This window comes from Akebia trifoliata, chromosome 16 (genome assembly GCF_017979445.1).
Source record: "Akebia trifoliata isolate Shusen 1 chromosome 16, ASM1797944v1, whole genome shotgun sequence".
NCBI classification, from domain to species: domain Eukaryota; kingdom Viridiplantae; phylum Streptophyta; class Magnoliopsida; order Ranunculales; family Lardizabalaceae; genus Akebia; species Akebia trifoliata.
Window position 1 is genome coordinate 16,196,374 of NC_141390.1, and position 19,909 is coordinate 16,216,282.

Sequence of the window (19,909 nt, forward strand, 5' to 3'; positions counted from 1 at the left end):
CAAAACTTGTAAACAGAAAAGACTTTGTATCACACAAGAGATGAACATCATTACTTGCCAATAATATATCATCAACATAAAGTACAAGAATGATGAATCGACTCCCACTCATCTTGAGATATATGTACTTATCGACAATATTTTTTTAAATCCATATCTGGTCACCACTTAATCAAATTTCAAGTACCACTGTCTTGATGCTTGTTTCAACCCATAAATTGATCTTTTCAACTTACAGACAAGATGTTCTTTTTTATCAACTTTAAAACCATTAGGTTGTACCATGTAAATCTCATCATCCAGTTCACCATTCAGAAAAGTAATTTTTACATCCATCTGATGTAAATCTAAATCATAGTGTACCACTATCGCCAAAACGATCCTCAGTGAATTTTTAGAAGAAATTGGAGAATAAATTTCATTGAAGTCAATAACTGGTTTTTGCCTAAAACCCTTCGCTACAAGTTTTGCTTTGAACCTCTCGACCTTACCTTCTGAATCCCTTTTAGTTTTGAAAGTCCATTTGCATTCTATTATCTTATGACCTTCTAGATGCGTCGTTAGTTCCCGTACTTCATTTTTTTTCATAGATCTTAATTCTTCTTTCTTTACTTCCTGTCAGAATTGAGATTCATTTGAGTCAATTACTTTTTTGAATGTTAAAGGATCATCTACATCACCTTTGATAGCATTTCCTTCTTGAAAGTACACCTCATAATCATCTATAATAGCGGGTCTACGTTCTCGGGTAGATCTCCTAATGCGAATGATTGGTTGTAGAACTGGAACCACCACCGCTTAGGGAATGGGTTCTGGTTGGATTGCTACATCTTCTACAACGACTGTATAGACAGGTGATCCCACCAAATGAGGTAAAGGTTGGGGAATAAAGCATATTGGTAGATCACTACGTTTCTCTTCAAATATAATCTTCTTTCGCTTTTCACTCTCACTATTTTTACTATATTCAAGAAATGTAGCACGATTGGTTTCAACAATCTCTATATTCTTGACGGACAGAAAAACCTATAACCCCTTGACCTTTAAGGATAACCAAGAAAGTAACAAGTCGTCATCGTTCGAGGATCAAACTTTTTCTAATTTCGATTGTACAGCTTTACCTCGGCAAGACACCCCCTAACATGAAGATGGCCAAAGCTGAGTTTTCTGCCAGTCCACAACTTGAAAGGAGTTTCTAGAGATGCTTTGCAAGGAACTCTATTGAAAATATAAATTGTCTTCTTCAAGGCTTCACCCCAAAAGTTTTTTGGTAGGTCTGAGTAACTCATCATACTACGAACAACTTCTTGATAAGTCCGATTTCTTCTTTTAGTAAGCCCATTTTGCTTAGGTGTTCTAAGTGTGGTATATTGAGGAACTATCCCTTACTCTCTCAAATATTCTACAAATTTCTCATGATTTACACCATTATTATCCATCCTCTCAGAATACTCTCCACCTCTATCAGATCTGACAGCTTTGATCTTCTTATCCAACTACTTTTTCAATAACACAAAGAGAAATCAACTTATTCAATCCCATTTAATTTTTTGTGCACTGTAATTGACCTTAAATATATCAAAAGATTTAAGCAAAGATAAAACTATCATGTGATCCAAAATGTCATCTTAAAAAATAATCCCTTGTTCACGAAGACCAATGACGAGCTTTGACATCTTCAGAATATGTTCCCGCACATTTTTGTTACCATCATACTTCAAATTCATTAACTGACCCAAATACTCATACTGAACAAATCATTTTGTTCTCATAAACTGTTAATTGATGATCTGCAACAGTTCCTTAGCTGTATCTGTGGTCTGAATACCACATCAAAAAGTCTCACTAATAGATACTCGAATGGTCATTATGGACAATCTATTAGCCCTTTCCCCTTTAACAAAATTGGTCCTCACTGTAGACACCTCATTTTTGTACTCACCTGATTAATCAACTCGTCAACCCGATTGTAACGGTTTCCAATAATGGATTATTATTCCAATGCTCTATTTTGTTACTAAATGGTTTCAAAAATTCAGATGAGGTATCTCAAATTAACGAAACTTTAGAAACCACAATAAGCTAGGAAAATATAATCCCAAAAGCCTAAAAATCATCATCTTACAGACAAAAGAAGTTTTACGATAAAAATCACTAAAAAATTATCAAATTACCAAAATACATATAATCTCAAAACATCCCTAGAGCCTACATTACGCTTAGGAAAAATTTTTCAAACACATAAAAGAACAAATCGAAACCAAATAAATCATTTCGCCAATTTTCACAAAATTTGACAAAATAACGAAAATGCCCCTCATAAAGTTCACGACCATTTCATACAAAAAATTTCATAAATGATACAAACTAATATTCTCATTGAATTCCTTATGAAAAATCGATTCCGAAACATCCTTAAACATCGAAAAATGACTTAAAACGCAAAAAGTCATCTCTTAGGGCAAAACGATAATTTTATAATTTTAATAATTAAAAATTTTGAAATTAATAATTAAAACATTAATTAATGTAAAGTAAAATCCTAATTAAAATTAAAGTCAATCAAGTAAGACTCAAGTCAAAATCCTACAATTAAAGTCAATCAAGTAAGACTTAAGTCAAATCAAGTGAAACTTAAGTCAAAACCTAACCCTAATAGAATTCTAATTAAACTCTAAAACTATTTAAAATAATTCTAATTAAACTCTAACTCTATTTAAAACAATTCTAATCAAACTATAACTCTATTTAAAACAATTATAATCAAATACTAACTCTATTTAAAACAATTCTAATTAAACACTAACTCTATCTAAAAAGCACTTAAAAATTTTATAAATAAGGGTCTCTACAACCTATTTTCGTATGAAAAAATAAATCCTAAGAAAAGTAGGTCAAAAAGCTCCCCTAGCCTCCTATAAACCCTAATTTTGAAGCCCTAACTCTTTACCTAACATCCATACCTTAACTTTAACTCAAAAAACAGCTAAAAATTCTTCAAAAACACCCAAAAATTCAGAAAAAAGTCAAAAAATTCATATCTAAGAAGAAAATACCTCGTCTTAAAGATCTGAAGTGAATCTGGTAACAGAACGAATCGAGGAATGTTGTACAATGAGCTGTTCAATTAGATCTGAGAGAACAAAACCGTTGCGTTCGTGAAGATATTTTTCTTTTTTTTCTTTATTTACGTCTTTTTAGTAATATAGTTTTTGGGAATTAGTAGAGACTAGTGTTTGTCGGGTAGGGTTGGTGCCTAAGACCTTCCAACCCCGTAACGTGATCCCCGGACCCGTATTTTTCTTTCGTAGATTAGTATTATTTATCTTTTAGAGTCAGTGTTCGGTACCTAGACTGTAATAACTAGGAGGCAACTCCCAAACCTCAAAAATCAAAAGCGGATCCGCGCACCCCACGGATCGATGGCGCTTTCAGTGGCGACTCTGTTGGGAATTATTGATGATCAAACTTGAAAAGCCCCAAGTATGGGAGCATTGCCAAAACGAACTAGTTGTTTTTTATTTAGTTTATTTTATTTGTTTATTTTTATTTTTATTGTGGCTTGATTGTGGATTTTAAGTATTCTTTTATTTATTTATTTATTTATTTATCTTTATTTTTTTTATCCAATTAAAGGTCACTTTTTTGATGATCCCTAAATAATGAAAGATTCAAACTTACATATGAATTAAGGATGGGATGATGTTAGTAGTAAAAGTTTGGATATCATATTCTTGGATGCTAAGTTTTTGTGGTCCCAATCAAAGGTTTGGAAACTCTAAAATAATCTAAGATTTTTCAAAAGAAAATAATGAAGCAAAATAGATTGATGTTGTTGGTCATACGATTGATAAGATATGGGATGATGTTAGTTTTTTTTATTATTAAAAAAAATACGTTTAAAAAAAATCAAAATTAAAAATAAAAAAAAACGTTAAAAAGAAAAAGAAAACGTTTTTAAAAAAATTGAAAAAAAGTTAAAAAAAAAACGTTTTAAAAAAAATCAAAAAGAAAAAGAAAACATTTTTTAAAAAATTAAAAAAAAAAACAAAAACGTTTTTTAAAAAATTTTCAAAATTTTTTTTTTAAAAACAAAACGTTGAAATAAATAAATAAATAAATAAAAAGTTTTTTAAAAAAATAGTAAAAAAAATTTAAAAAAAAAAACATTTCAAATTTTTTTTTAAAACGTTAAAAAAAGAAGTTAAAAAAAACGTAAAAAAAAAAGATTAAAAAACAAAAAATCATTTTAAAAAATAAAATAAAAAACGTTTAAAAAAACAAAAACGTTAATAAAAAACATTTTAAAAAAAGTTAAAAAAGTTAAAAAAAATAATTAAAAAAAAAAACCTTTAAAAAAACGTTAAAAATAAAACATTTAAAAAAAACGTTAAATTTTTTTTTAAACGTTAAAAAAAAATTTTAAAATTAAAAAAAAAAATCAAAAAAAAAATTATTACAAAAAAATGTTTAAAAAAAATCAAAAACCAAAAAATAAAAAAACTTTAAAAAATAAAAGAAAAACAAACGTTAAAAAAAATTTTAAAAAAACTTTAAAAGGTTAAAAAAATATATTAAAAAAAAGTTTTAAAAAAATGGTTTTAAAAAATGTTTAAAAAAAATGGTTTAAAAAAATGTTTAAAAAAAACATTTAAAAATATAATAATAATAAAAACGTTTAAAAAAATTTAAAAAATTAAAAAGTAAAAAAAAAATGTAAAAAAAAAAATGGTTTGTTTGTTTCAAAAATTTTTATTTTAAATAATATTCAATTTTTCTTTTTATAAAAAGGAACAATTTTTTTAAAAAACTTAATTAATAACTCTTTATCTCTAACAATTATCATTCTATACTTAGTTCAATATTCTTTCGAATCTCAATTCGGTTAAGGTCACCCAAAATAATCCTTGATTGGACTATAAAAAACAAAAATTGGTTTGGACTAAGAATTGTATGCTTGTTCAAACAATTGAATTTGATGATTTGTCATTGTGTTGAATGCCTATCTAATATTGCCATGATCTTGATATATGTGCTTATTTTTTATCTTAATGATGTGATCGGATTGGTATATATTCATGTGATATCAATACTGTGATGTAATGATCAGGCCTATGGGCCCATTTGTTTGAAAAACGCCGTAGGCACACCCCACCCTGTTTTGAACACCACTAGCACGTTTATTGCTTTGAACTATTGCATGTCCCATATAACCAATGTGGCACTAGTGCGTGGCCCAGTCTTTTCGGAAATGCGACGTCATTCATGAAAATCATAACTCCAGTCACATACCTTAGGATATATCAAATTGGGGCATCAGTACCATTTGATCAGGTGACTTTGAAAGGTATATTGATGCACCCAGACTAGAGCGACCTGAGCTTTTAACCTATTGTAAACTGCACAGTCACATGTCCTGATTGTCAATGTAGTACTAGTACGTGGTCGGTCCCCTCGTGGGATGCCAAATCATTTATGAAAGTTACAACTCTTGACTCGTACTCATAGGTATATCAAAGATAATATAAGTACATCAATTGCACTTCTTGGTTAAAATCAGTGCCTAAGCGAGATCCTGCTCTGATGTACTACGGTACTAGGAGGATAAACTACGTCTATTCTAGAAAAGAGGTGATTTAAGAGTGCCTTTGCTCAAGCATCGTGCGCCACTTCTGATCTGAGAATTAAACTGACTGATTTTGACTTCAGAGAAATGAGTTGAAGTCTTAGATTATCACATATACGGTATATCAAACCAAGTCACCACGTATCGAGAGGTATATAGATGTACTTAGGCAAGGGTGGTCAGATAAATTGCATTGCACGTAGTAAACTTAAAGTCTAAAAACCTTCCTATAGGTCACGACTCGAACCGACTACGGGTGTTCCCAGGTTGCTCTAATCAATCCAACTAACAGGTAAGTAGGCGAACCGATCCAGAACGTTCAAACTAGACCCGCAATATCGGTCCGACCCAATGTGTGAAATGTAAATCAATTGGCCCAATCAATAAATAGATCAAACTGATCAACATCAAGCTGGTTGGACTAATTGGTTTTACTTTCAAAGATTCAGACCATTTTATACCAAAAAGATTCGATCTTAGGGTCAAATTAATTTGTCTAATCAAAGGTTCTATCCTAATTAGGGGTAAACCCGTGACTAATCTTTCTCACATTCTTGGTCAATATAGACTTATAGTGTATTTGGATTCGATATTTCCAATCGAAGGACTAATTTATATCAAAATTTTAATCATGTGGTTAAGAGTCAAACCTTCAGAATCAATAGTTAATCTTAGGTGCCCCTAAATATTATAAACCCTCATCTGTGTCATTTTGGGTTATTCAAAAGAGTCGTCTAGTTAAAGTACTAATGTCAAGTCCAAGTAATCCATCCACCCACAAGGACCTTCTCTCTTTGTAGATAATTGTCCCTAATTTTCTTTGAGTTTCAATCCTGTTTTCGTCAGTCTTTAAATCTAGTTAGTTGTTTTAATTACGTTAGTCTTTCTTCAATTTTCAAGTTGTAGTCGAGTTTGTCAATCTATGTTTTTCAATTCTAATAAAATATAGAAACTTCTGATTATCATGCGTGTAATAATGATTTGAGCATAATATCTAACATGAGGATTGACTTAGAGCTCACTAATCAAACTTAATAACTATTAGAATTAAAGAGTATGCTCAAGAAGTGCAAATTGGTGATACATTATCCTCATGGGAACATGAGAGAATAATAAATTTACTTGAGAAATTTAACAATATTCCTACATGGTCTCATCAGAATAGATTGCACCAGAATAAATCAAGACATAAAGTCGAGGGTGAACTTCAAAGTTGAAGTTTATCGGTTAAGAATGATGTAGATGAAACCATCGACAAAGATGTTAAGACCCACAAAAAGGGATCCCTCATGTTTTTTACTCGAGAAAAAGAGTTCTCATTCACAAAAGAATGAAAGATTTTCTGGAAGTTCTAGAAAAGTTGAATAGTTAAATACAAAGAATTCAATCACACTCAATTTTGTAGAAGAAGATTTAATATTACTCTTTCTCAGAAGAAGATTGAAGATTTTTTATTCACAAAAGAAGACTTTATTCGACAGAGCCATCAAGACATCAAGTTCCTAAAACCTTGACCAAATCAAGTAGTATTTTACCAAAGGAGGCCTTATTTGGTCTAACTATTTTCCTGTCTTACCAAGAAAAAGATAACCTTCTTTAACCCCTTACAATCGTTAAAAAAAAAGAATTAATAGCCTCTTCTTTCTAAATTACACCAACCAACCTTGGGAGGGAATCTTTGTATGAACTACATTTTGACCTAATCCCAAAAGAAAAAAAAATATTTTGGGTACGTAGGCAACTTGAGAAGTTATTTCAGGTTTGGTCACGCAAAGAATAAGTGTATTCTCTTAAGAAAAATGTTATCTAAATGGAAAATCCCCTATTGAAAGGTTCAAAAGCAAATAATACCAAACTATGGGCATTAGAAAAAATAATCAAAAGAATTGATAAAAAGAAAAGAATGCCAAACTAGGGGCATTAGAAAAAAAGTCAAAAGAATGACAAGAAAAGATAATATTAGACTAGGGGCATTTTGGAAAGTCGAGTTTTTTTACCCTTTCTTTCTAAACTATGTCTTAAGCCTACCGATTAAGTCCTCATGAATGCTAATTGACTCGATTAAGGTGTAGGGAACCAAGAAACTATCGAGTTAAATATTCAATATCATCGAGATAAAAAGAGAAGTCCGCTAAGTCGAAAATCCAAAAAGGCAACTTAGGCAAAAATTAGGGAATAACCATAAAAAAAAAAAGCCTGTTAGGTTGCAAACCTGGAAATGCGACCTAGGCAAAAATCAAGGCATTTTTAGAAAAAGAAAGAAAAATCCACTAGGTTGAAAACCTGGAAAGACAACCTCAGCAAAAATTAAGACATCATCAAATGGGAAAAAAAGTCCCACTAAAAAGAAAAATTCAGAATGAAGCTTGTACAAAAACTAGGAAATGCAGAACCATTCAAGCCACAACATTCAATGAAAAGAATGTTGAAGTAGAAAAAATCAGAAGTCATCTTGAACATTGTAAGATCTTCAAGAGTATGTTTACTTGTTCAAGTGTTCACTAGTGCAAGATATAGAATAATCAACCACTTTGAAGAGAAAGATCTTCTATTCTAATATTCATCAAAATTTTTAAGTCCAGCTCAAATATTTTTCAAAAGAAATTCGAAAGAAAATGATCAATCCCTTATTGCACATATGATAATCTTAAGAGTCTTAAATTTAAAAAAATGTCAATTCTTCTATCTATCATACATCAGAGTCCATATTTTTTAAACGTAATCCATTCCATCAGTCTCGTAGTCAAGTTCCAGTTAAAGCCAATCTTGAAACTAAGAGAATTTTTTAAAGTCATTTAATTCCAAAGTTTTGTTCTTAATTACATGATAAAAAAGAAAATCTTTCTTAAAAATCTGATGAAGTCCAATGACAATTATGAATCCAGATGCATGATAAGCCAATAAAGGTCCGATCTTTCAAACTTTGAGCTCAATTTTGAATGATAAGATGAATTAATAGGATTGTTTAAGTTCCTAAAAATCTAAGCTCGAGAAACGTAACTTAGTAAGTTCGAGTCTGAGAAACGAGACTCCAACTTTTTTAAATCATATAATGAATTAATAGGATTGTTTAAGTTCCTATAAATCTAAGCCTGAGAAACGTGGCTTAGTGAGTTCGAGTCCGAGAAATGAGACTCCAATTTTTTTAAATCATAGAATGAATTAATAGGATTGTTTAAGTTCCTATAAATCTGAACCCGAGAAACGTGACTTAGTGAGTTCAAGTCCGAGAAAAGAGACTCCAACTTTTTTTTGAATCATAGAATGAATTAATAAGATTGTTTAAATTCCTGTAAATCTAAGTCCGAGAAACGTGGTTTACTAAGTTCGAGTCCGAGAAATGAGACTCCAACTTTTTTTTTTGAATCATAAACTGAATTAATAGGATTGTTTAAGTTCCTATAAATCTGAGCCTGAGAAAAGTGGCTTGGTGAGTTCGGGTCCGAGAAACGAGACTCTAACTTTTTTTGAATCATAAAATAAATTAATAGGATTGTTTAAATTCCTATAAATCTAAGCCCGAGAAACGTGGCTCAATAAGTTCGAGCTCGAGAAATGAGACGCCAACTTTTTTTGAATCATAGAATGAATTAACAGGATTGTTTAAGTTCCTGTAAACCTTAGCCCGAGAAGCATAACTCTAATAAGTTCGAGTCCGAGAAACGAGACTCCAATTTTTTTGAATCATGGAATGAATTAACAGGATTGTTTAAGTTCATTAGCCCGAGAAGCGTTGCTACAATAGGCTCAAGTCCAATAAACGAGACTCAAACTTTTTCGAACTCTAACAAAGAATTTCAAATAGGATTTAACGAAGTTCTTACAATGTTATGACTCCAATTACCTCATTGTTCAACCTTGCCATGATTGCTTTCGTTGCATAAACACATTTCAATTTTGAATCATTATTGTTAGTAAGAGAAGATCTCTAGGACTTGACACATTTTTACTCAATAAGTATCACACCATTGCACACACATGTACTTTTGCATTAGTCAGGGAAAATTTTCTAAAATTTGAGGATCTAACATCGTTAGTAAGAGTTCAAACTCGAGGACTTGACAAACTTGTTTGGGGAGAGTTTTACCCTAAAGAATCCAAACGTCCCGATGAATTGTTAAATCAAGCTACAAAATGAACTGTCACTAGTTTTGGTATTCAAATATCGCATTATCTACCTAGATAGATTTGCTATCTAGTTTGCTTCAATCCTCTACCAAAGAGGGGCATCTATAGACACCCCATTTTTGCACTCGCCTGATTAATCAACTCGTCAACCCGATTGCAACGGTTCCCAATAATGGATGATTATTCCAATATTATATTTTGTTACTAGATGGTTTCAAAAATTTGGATGAGGTATCTCAAATTAACGAAACTTTAGAAACCACAATACGCTAGGAAAATATAATCCTAAAAGCCTAGAAATTATCATCTAACAGACAAAAAGAACATTTACGATAAAAATCACTAAAAAATAATCAAATTATCAAAATACACATAATCTCAAAACATCCCTAAAGCCTGCATTACGCTTTAAAACACATAAAACAACAAATCGAAATCAAATAAATCATTTCGCCAATTTTCACAAAATTTGATAAAATTACGAAAATGCCCCTCATAAAGTTCACGACCATTTCGTACAAAAAATTTCATAAATGATACAAATCAATATTCTCATTGAATTCCTTATGAAAAATAGATTCCGAAATATCTTTGAACATTGAAAAACGACTTAAAATACAAAAAGTCCTCTCTTAGGGCAAAACAGTAATTTTACAATTTTAATAATTAAAAATTCTGAAATTAATAATTAAAATATTAATTAATGTAAAGTGAAATCCTAATTAAAATTAAAGTCAATCAAGTAAGACTCAAGTCAATATCCTACAATTAAAGTCAATCAAGTAAGACTTAAGTCAAATTAAGTGAAACTTAAGTCAAAACCTTAATCAATCTAATAAGACCAAAGTCAAACCCTAATCCTAATAGAATTCTAATTAAACTATTGGTGTCTAACACTTTCCAACCCCGTAACGTGATCTCCGGACCTGTATTTTTCTTTCGTAGATTAGTATTATTTGTCTTTTAGAGTCAGTATTCGGTTCTTAGACCGTAATAACTAGGAGGTGACTCCCATACCTTAAAAATCAAAAGTGGATCCGCGCACCTCGCGGATAGAGGGCACTTTCACTCACCAACTCCGTAGAATCTGGAAATGGAGCCGATGGTATGTCCTCAAAAAGAAAAAGAAAAAAATCAAAATCCATGCATCCCAGTAAAATGTCAATATTCATCCTCCAAGGTGAGTAATTAGAGCCATTAAGAGGTTCAATCCCTGCCAAACTCTTTTGAATCAATGACCCATCCATAATTGCAATAAGATATGGTCAAACATTAATATATACTGTGGGATTCAATTCTTTCAATTCGTACCAGGGGTTTTGGTCGAATCATTTCAGAGTGTTTTATTAAGGGTAAAAGTTTTCACTCTGCAAGTACAAACAAGTCACATCATCAAGACTCACATTTGGGCTAAGATCTTAATATGCTATATGTTCCCTAAAATTGCGTTGAAGTACGCACATAAACTTAGCCACTCATGTTCCAATTCAATCCAGACACTATCCACACCTTTAGGCAAGAGGGTTATCCTTCTCTCCCCTTCCCACTTATGACTATTCTATTCACTCGATCTACACAAACATCCCTAAATCACCTTTAGGCAGAAATTAGTGATTTCATGCAAAAGAGTGCCACAAACTAATCTTAGTGAGATACTAAGTCTCAAAATTCAAGAACCCGTAACTTTCATAGAACGATCACCTTTAAGCAGACTACTATCATATTTTCATCACGTTCCTTAAACGATCACTCAAAGTGTCTTCCTAAACCCCTATAGGCAAATTCTATACCCTAATATATCTAAATTTGCTCTCTAATTATTCTTATTTGCATATGGGTACATTAAAAAATAACAATTAAATTTTTAATATAAAAGAAAGTAATTATAGATATATTCTCCAAAATGGTACAACTTAATCTGAACTTTACTATTATATGTTGCTATCAAAAAAATTATTTTAACAATTTTATTGAATAGATCTCGAAAAAATATTCAAAATGGACTCTTGTGTTGTCCAAATCAGAATTAAAACGAATTAGTTATGATTTTTCAAAGTTTTATAGGGAAAAAATGATTTTTCAATGGGCTGGTTTAACTTGAACCAACTGAACCGATTCGACTGGACCGATTTGACTCGAATCGAGCCACAGGGTTAACCCAAACGAGTCAGATAAGTAGGTCGATTCGAGTCTAAAACAGGTTTAACCCAACAGACCTTTAAAACATTGGTTTAATATGAATCGAACTTAGCCCAACTGAATAACTAACGGGCTTGGCTCAAAACTAAAAAAAAAGGTTATAACTTGGCCCAATCAAGAATCAATCGGGCTTGGCCCAATCAAAACTAAAAGCCCAATTGAACAAAGAAACCCAACCGATCGTCTTCTTCATCAAGAAGATGAACCTGCTGTAAAACCCTAGCCGTCGTCACCACCCATTCGTCCAACCGACAGGCTGTTTGACGGCGTCAGGCGACATCTACGGTCATCGAAAAATGTCTGGTAATCTCCAATTGAAACTCCACGACTCAAATCGACTGATTTGAGAATCGAACAATTTTTTTTTTATTCGATCTAAACAGATCTAGATTTTCTATTCAATTTCAAAGTTTCACAATTGTTCTATCTTATTTATTCGACTTTAGTTTGTATTGATTTCGATTTCTAATTAATAATTTATTTCAAAAAATAAATCTGGATTCGTACCAAATTTAATCAAGATCGATTTAAACTCAACTTAGAATTTAATCAAAGTTTGGTTCTTTTAGATTGGTAGAACGAGATTTAGAATCTTTGCCTTCGTTAATCTTCTTTAAAAAAAATGGCAGATTTTATTTTCGAATAAATCGACTTTAAACAAATAAATAATATTTAATTCAAAATTAAATCTATTCAACTCAGATTTAATCAACAGTTTTGAACAATAACAAATCCGAAGAGGCTCTAATACCAATTGTTTCTAAAATACTGTGAACATAATAAACATAGATCTACGATTTAATCTTAAACAAATAATAGAATAATCGAATCGAAAGTAATAATTGTAAAACACCTGGATTCGTTTTTCCGATTATCCATGAAGAATATGTTGATCTTGATCTGCGAAGAATAGGTGTACTACCCCAACTCTGCCTACACTTTTGGTGATGGGAACCTCTATCTCAATAATAGAATAATTTATGTGTAGAGAAGGGGGGACGACCACCTATTTATAAAAGATGATACTAGATTTTCTACCCATCATAGAATTCTAGTATTGGGTGAATACCACTTAAATTTTGATAGGATATTCACTGACCCATCATATTTGATGTTGGTAACCAATGCTAGACCACTAGCATGATTTCCAATTTTATCCTTAATGTTTTGAACAAATTACAATCCAGTATTTATATAACATTTGTATATGTGAAAAGGCCACAAAATAATTTTAATAATGAAAATAATAATTCCAACAAAATGCTCCCCCCTCAAGATGCCGATAATGTCTCATGCCAACAAAAGCAAGTAGGATCCAAGATGTTATGTAAGTGAACACTAATGGCACTTTGTAGAAGCATATAATGTAACAACTAACCATTTTTTTAGAAGTCAGCATGTCATATGTGAGGACATATTTTGACACAAAAATAGGACATCAGAGCCTTTCTTGATGGCCTATTATCCAGTAACATACATTATTGTTACATATGAGGGAATGTAATAGTAACAATAAGAGATTAAAAAGAATGAAAATCAATTGAAATAGTTGGGATGGACACAGGCATAATACAACAAATACTACTAAAGGTCTAACAAGAAGCACTTTGTGTTGCAAGTTGAATACTTAAATCATGTGCCTTTGTAGAATAAGTAGCTCTGAATAGAGTTGACGGAGAAAAAAAAGATCCGTGCCATCTACCATGATATTATGGATTATGAATAAATGATAATTTACACCAATTCAGCCAACGTACCTTCATCTCTGTATTTAGGCTCGGAATGACATCTAGGTGAAACCCTAACCTCATGGAATTGAGGCCTAAACTGAACCTCTTTCCCCCAACTACCAAGGGGCCTGAGAGGTGATATTTATAGAAGACAATACAATCGTAACGACGCTTTTGCCTCCGGTTCATCTTTCTCATTGGGCTTGGAATTGAATCTGCACCCTTAATCTACGATTGGACCCATCAAGCTGTGATTCACGCGTACGCAGTTTGAATTTCAGGGGAATTTTCATGTCATTCCTACCAATAATCCCCACAAGAACACGACCCCTCCTTAAAATGGTGAAAGCGGGTAGCATCCCTCACCACAATTTCTCTCTCTACAATCTTTGAGATAAACTTAATGGCGGAGTGACAATCATTACAGACTCTAAGGTTCTTCATGATCCTCAATGTCGTCTTCTCAGGAGTACTAATCAACCCAAATGCTATCGTGAGCTTCTCACTATGGTGACTCAGTATCTGCTCCTTCAACTCTTGGTCAAGATCATGCAACACCGCATCAGTATCCGGAACAAAACCCATTTTCTTAATCTCCTTCCAAAGCTTTCCAATCATCTTGTAGATTGCATCTCTTTGTGGATGCATCCCATCTTCAACTCCAAAAACATGAGTTTTGTCCTTGATTTGGATCCAACTAAATCCTTGATCTTTCTTCACTCCTCTATCCTTCATCAATTTCCTTGTTTTCGCAGCATCATCCCATCTCCCACATTTAGAGTACACATTAGCGAGGGCCGAGTATGCTCCACTGTTCTCCGGCTCAATATTTAGCAATCTCTCTGCCGCAACTTTGGCCAACTCGGCATTTTTATGAACCGTACAAGACGCTAAAAGTGCTCCCCAAGCTATTACATCGGGCTCAATCGGCATCTTTTCGGTGAACTCTTGTGCTTTTTGGAGCAATCCAGCTCGCCCGAACAGATCAATCATGCACGCATAATGACTAGGGGTGGGTTCAATTCTATGTACATTTTGCATTAAATCGAAATATTTTTGGCCTTGTTCTACCAATCCTACATGGGTACACGCAGAGATCACGCCAACATAAGTTATATGGTCGGGTTTGACTCCAAGGGTTAGCATCTTTTCGAAAAGTTCGATAGCTTCTATTCCAAGACCATGTTGAGCTAAAGATACGATCATGGAAGTCCAAGAGACCGTATCTCGTTTCCAATACATCTGATTGAACACGTGTCTTGCACCTTCAATACTCCCAGCTTTAGCATACATGGTAATAAGGGCATTGCTTACGGAAACTGATAACTCTTCTCCCAATCTCATCACATTAGCGTGAATTTGCTTACCGTGAACCAACGAAGCTAAGCTTGCACAAACACTTAACATGGCAGCCAAAGTGTAGTTGTTTGGCTTAGGACCTTCATTCAACATTAATCTAAAGAGCTCCATTGCATTGTTGTTGAAGCCGTTCTGCACGTAGCCTACAATCATGGCTGTCCATGCAACCACATCCCGATCTTTAAGTGAGTCAAAGATATCTCTCGCAGGGTTAATGTCCCCAATCTTGAGATACCCATCAAGTAGAGCCGTAAAGGATATCACATTGAGATTGGTGGTCTCGCTTTGTTGAACAATCTTTCGAGCAATTTCCACCTCTCCAGACTTGGAGTACGCTGAGATCAAAGCATTTCCAACCGGACCATGAGTATCAAGTCCAATTACAATGATTTGGGCGTGAATTTGCTTCCCAGGTTTCAACATCTCGAGATTCGCACAAGCCGATAGAACACTAGCAAAGGTGAAATGATCGGGTTTTACAGAGGACTCTTTCAGCATTTTCGAGAAAAAAATCAATGCCATGTGATCAAACCCGCATTGATTGTAGCCTGCAATTATCGAGTTCCAAGAAACAACATCTCGTTCGTGCATCTGTGCAAAGTGGGCCAAAGCAAGATCAAATTGGCTAGACCGTGTATATAACGAAATCATTGCATTCCAACTTGATGTGCTCCGTAATCTCATTCTATCAAAAACAACTTTCACTGTCTCTGGATCCCCAGATTTTCCATACATGTTGAGTAGGGAATTAGCCACCGGAATGTAACTACTCAAACCAAGTTTAACAACAAAGGAGTGAACTTTCTTCCCCAAATCCAAAGCTTCCAAAGCGGCACACGAGGTAAGAATATTGGTAAATGTGAATTGGGTTGGTGGAACTCTAAAAGAAATCATCTCTAGAAACATAGAGATTGCATTTTCAAACCGACCCATTTGATTATAACCCACGATCATCGCAGTCCATGAAACCGAGTCCCGATCAGGCATTTCCTTAAAAACACGACGGGCTATATCGAGCCTTCCCTGTTTTGCATAAGCAGATAGGATAGTGTTCCAAGAGAAGGTATTCTTAAGAGGAATTTCATCAAATAATTGGTGGGCATCGGAAATTAATCCAGTTTTTGCATAGAAATTGATGAGATTGTTCATCAAGAACACGCCAAGGTGAAGCCCATCTTTGATCACTCGTGCATGAATCGATTTTCCAACAATTGGGTATTTGGTCTTTAGGCTTGTTTGGAGCAGAGATGCATAGAAATCTGATGGAGATACGAGAGTTGGTGGGATTGATGGCTCCATTAGAGAGATTTCTAAGACAAGGAAGTTCAAGAAGAAAACCCATTAAGGGGTTTGGTTTAAAAGATTTTCTCTCATTTAGGCAAATTGACGAAGGCAAAGACTATTGATTATTGAGTGAGAGTTTAAACTATAAATTAGCGGGAAGGGGAAGACTGCACAGTTTTAAAACTTGGTATTCCGTTTCGTATTGCTAACCGAGTTGACTCGCCCGACTCATCTCGTCGCGCACAAGGTAAATTGTATAACTCGATCATTTTTTTGTTGTTGTTAATGTATATTTATATTTAGGGAAATGTTCAGCAACAGACATTTTGGCAAAACATTTTTCAAAACATGGGTGAGAGGTTTTCGAATGGGCTGATTTTTGGTGAGGATGATCTCTACGGTGAGGAGATCATCATCATCAAAAATCAGCCCATTCCAAAACTTCTAACCCATCAAAAATGATTTACAAAAGATGGACGGTCCACGATTTTTCAACTTGTAAACTAGGGTTAGAAGTTTTGGAATGGGCTGATTTTTGGTGAGGATGATCTCCTCACCATAGAGATCATCCACACCAAAAATCAGCCCATTCTAAAACCTCTAATCCATGTTTTGAAAAAAGTTTTGCCAAAATGTTTGTTGCTGAACGAGACCCCTTATATTTATATTTAAATAAAAGGACTTCTATTACCACTCCAACTTTTGCTAACACCAACCCCAAATGTGTGTAATTACATATGAATTGAGATGGTATTGGCAAAAGTTGGTGTGACAATAGAATCTCTCTTAAATAATTAAAAAGTTGGGTTAAAGATGTTCTATCATTAGATTATATGCATATTTAAATAATAAATATTTAAAGGAGAATGTTAATGTTCAAGATCTAATGGGAACATTAAATACTTCATCACATTCACTTTTCAATAATACTCTAAGCATTTTGTCTTTTAGTAAAAAGATAAGGGTATGTTAATCTTATAAATAATAAATGATTATTTGTTACATAATATAAATATTGGTCTGTTAAAGTGTAAGAAATACACTTTGGAATTTGGAATCTGAAGGTATATTGATATAAAAAATGATTTTCTTAAAGATATTTTAATCTTTAAATTTAAATATCTTATCTATAATAAATACTTTTGCAATCGAGGCATTTAGTATCAAAATAAACATTTACTATGTAAAAAACTAACATACACTTATCTTATTTCACTAAAAAATACAATGAAAATAGTATTTTTGGAAAGTGCCTATGGTGGAGAAGGCTAACATCTCTATGAGGTTTTGGACGTTAATAGTCCCCATATTTAAATCATTAAAATATAGTTATTTCAAAAATATAAATATTCAATCGAACCAACCAAGTTTTATTGACATGATAAAGATTTTCAATATGGGATCTTAAATGACTCGATGTGAAGGACGATTCACATTGAAAATCTCGTTCAGCCATGAACTATATCGAGATAACTCAAGTAAGCCATTTTGGTTTCAAACAATTTTTAAACCATCGAATGAGACTCATCAAGTCTTAAAAGTTTTGATCAAATAATATTAACCATTGGATCAAAGAAATATGTTTAAGTAATTGACCTATTGTCGATAACAAATTTTACAAATCTACTTCAAGATTCGTGAAATTAGTATTTTCCTTTGATTAATAGTTAAGTACAAAAGGTAAAGTGACATGTGTAGTTTTCTTTTCTCCAGGTTTCGAGGATGATTAATTGAAAAGATTGTTTTAACGATGACTTTGTTTGTATTTGATCTTATGTAGAGATTTCTATGGATTTTATTTTCTTCAGACTTTGTGTTTTATCGATTGAGAATGAGTTTTTGACTTCTGAAGAAAGATATTAAGCTTAATCTTCTTTTTAATTAGAGTTTGAGTCACTTGAAGAGTTTTTCTTTGTCTTTAGAGGAAGACTTGAAAGGTTCTTCTTTTCTGAAATGAGGGTTTTTGATTTCTAAGAGAAAATTATCAAGATTTCTTCCCAATAAGGAATGCTTTGATACATATAAACTTAAATAAAGCTTAACTTTCCAAGTATACCTTAATTTAAATAGCTTTGATTGATTTATTTAAAGACTAAACTCATTCAAATTTAATTTTAAGAATTTTATTGATTGTTGGTAGGTCAAACTCATTTATTTGAGTGTAGGATCTAATACTTTAATATGTGGATTACTTAGACTTATTTTAGACCATGGGTTTTATTTATGAAGATTTAAAATCCCAATGTTTAGAAGGTCAGTCCATATGTCCTAATTAAAATATGGGCCCGTTCAATGGCCAACAGTTTGGCAAACATTTTGGCAAAACACTTTTCAAAACATGGGTTAGAGGTCTTGGAATGGGCTGATTTTTGGTGAGGATGATCTCTACGGTGAGGAGATCATCCTCACCAAAAATCAGCCCATTTCAAAACTTCTAGCCCCAGTTTACAAGTTGAAAAATCGTGAACCGTCCATTTTTGTAAACCATTTTTGATGGGGTTAGAAGTTTTGGAATGGGCTGATTTTTGGTGATGATGATCACCTCACCGTAGAGATCATCCTCACCAAAAATCAGCCCATTCCAAGACCTCTAACCCATGTTTTGAAAAATGTGTTTGTCAAAATGTTTGCCAAAGTGTTGGCCAAATAACGCTACCCTTAAAATATATAGGCCAAGTGTGATTTTAAGAATTTTTTGAATAATTTAAAGAGTTGGAAAATCTTTACAAAATTTTGATACCTATAAATAGATGCCCTGTCAAGGACGTAATGTCGAAAAGTAAGTGAAGATAATGTGTCCTTGATCGTACTGACAGATGTGTAAATACTTGAACCTAAAAGAGCACTTTCATTTGACTATTTCATTGGTGATCTTGCTTGAATGTTGGGATATGCTTCTTCTACGTTTTTGACTTTATTTCTCTTGCGAGTCTCACTTAGGGGACCGCGAATCCCGGAGATTGTAGATTTAAAGTGTGGCACTTGAACTTGGGACAATATATCAAACTCTCTGTGATGCCTTTTTCAAGACTCCACATATTGCTACCATGTGTCCTTTTGTGTTTTTATCTGGTAATAAATGCAAAATTCAGGTCATAATGATAAGTTGACTCAATTTTGTACTTATTTTGGACCCTAGTGCAATACACCCTTTTATTATGATCATTCTTACCTCGACATGCATCACAGGGGTTTTATTTCTGGAAATGTTGTCACTACGTGGAGAGTACACCTCCCTTGAATGAATAGTCATACTCTAAGCCCATTGACTGGTCTTGCCCAAAAGACTGAGGTCAATGTCTTACAAGACATTAGATGTCGTCCATTTTGACATTAGATGTCTCGTTAGGACACGTATCTCTCATCAAAACCATGTCTGAAAGTAAAGCTAGCTACCTTCAAGGGCCTCTTCATTCGACGGACATCATCCCCTCTACTAGTTTCCTTGGTTAGGTAGGGTTTTATGGTTTCCGTTCCATTTTATTTTACGAGATCTAATTCTCCATGAATTCTGCAGATACTCCACATGAGTCTAACACTCTGTTTGGATTGAGAGAAGCGGAGGGAAGAGAAACTCATTAAG

At 33.1% G+C, this 19,909-nt stretch overlaps 1 pseudogene; it reads right to left on the reverse strand.

Moving 5' to 3' along the window:
* Positions 1-13,485: 13,485 nt before the first annotated feature.
* Positions 13,486-16,546, reverse strand: LOC147382637 (pentatricopeptide repeat-containing protein At2g22070 pseudogene; annotated as a pseudogene).
* Positions 16,547-19,909: the final 3,363 nt, after the last annotated feature.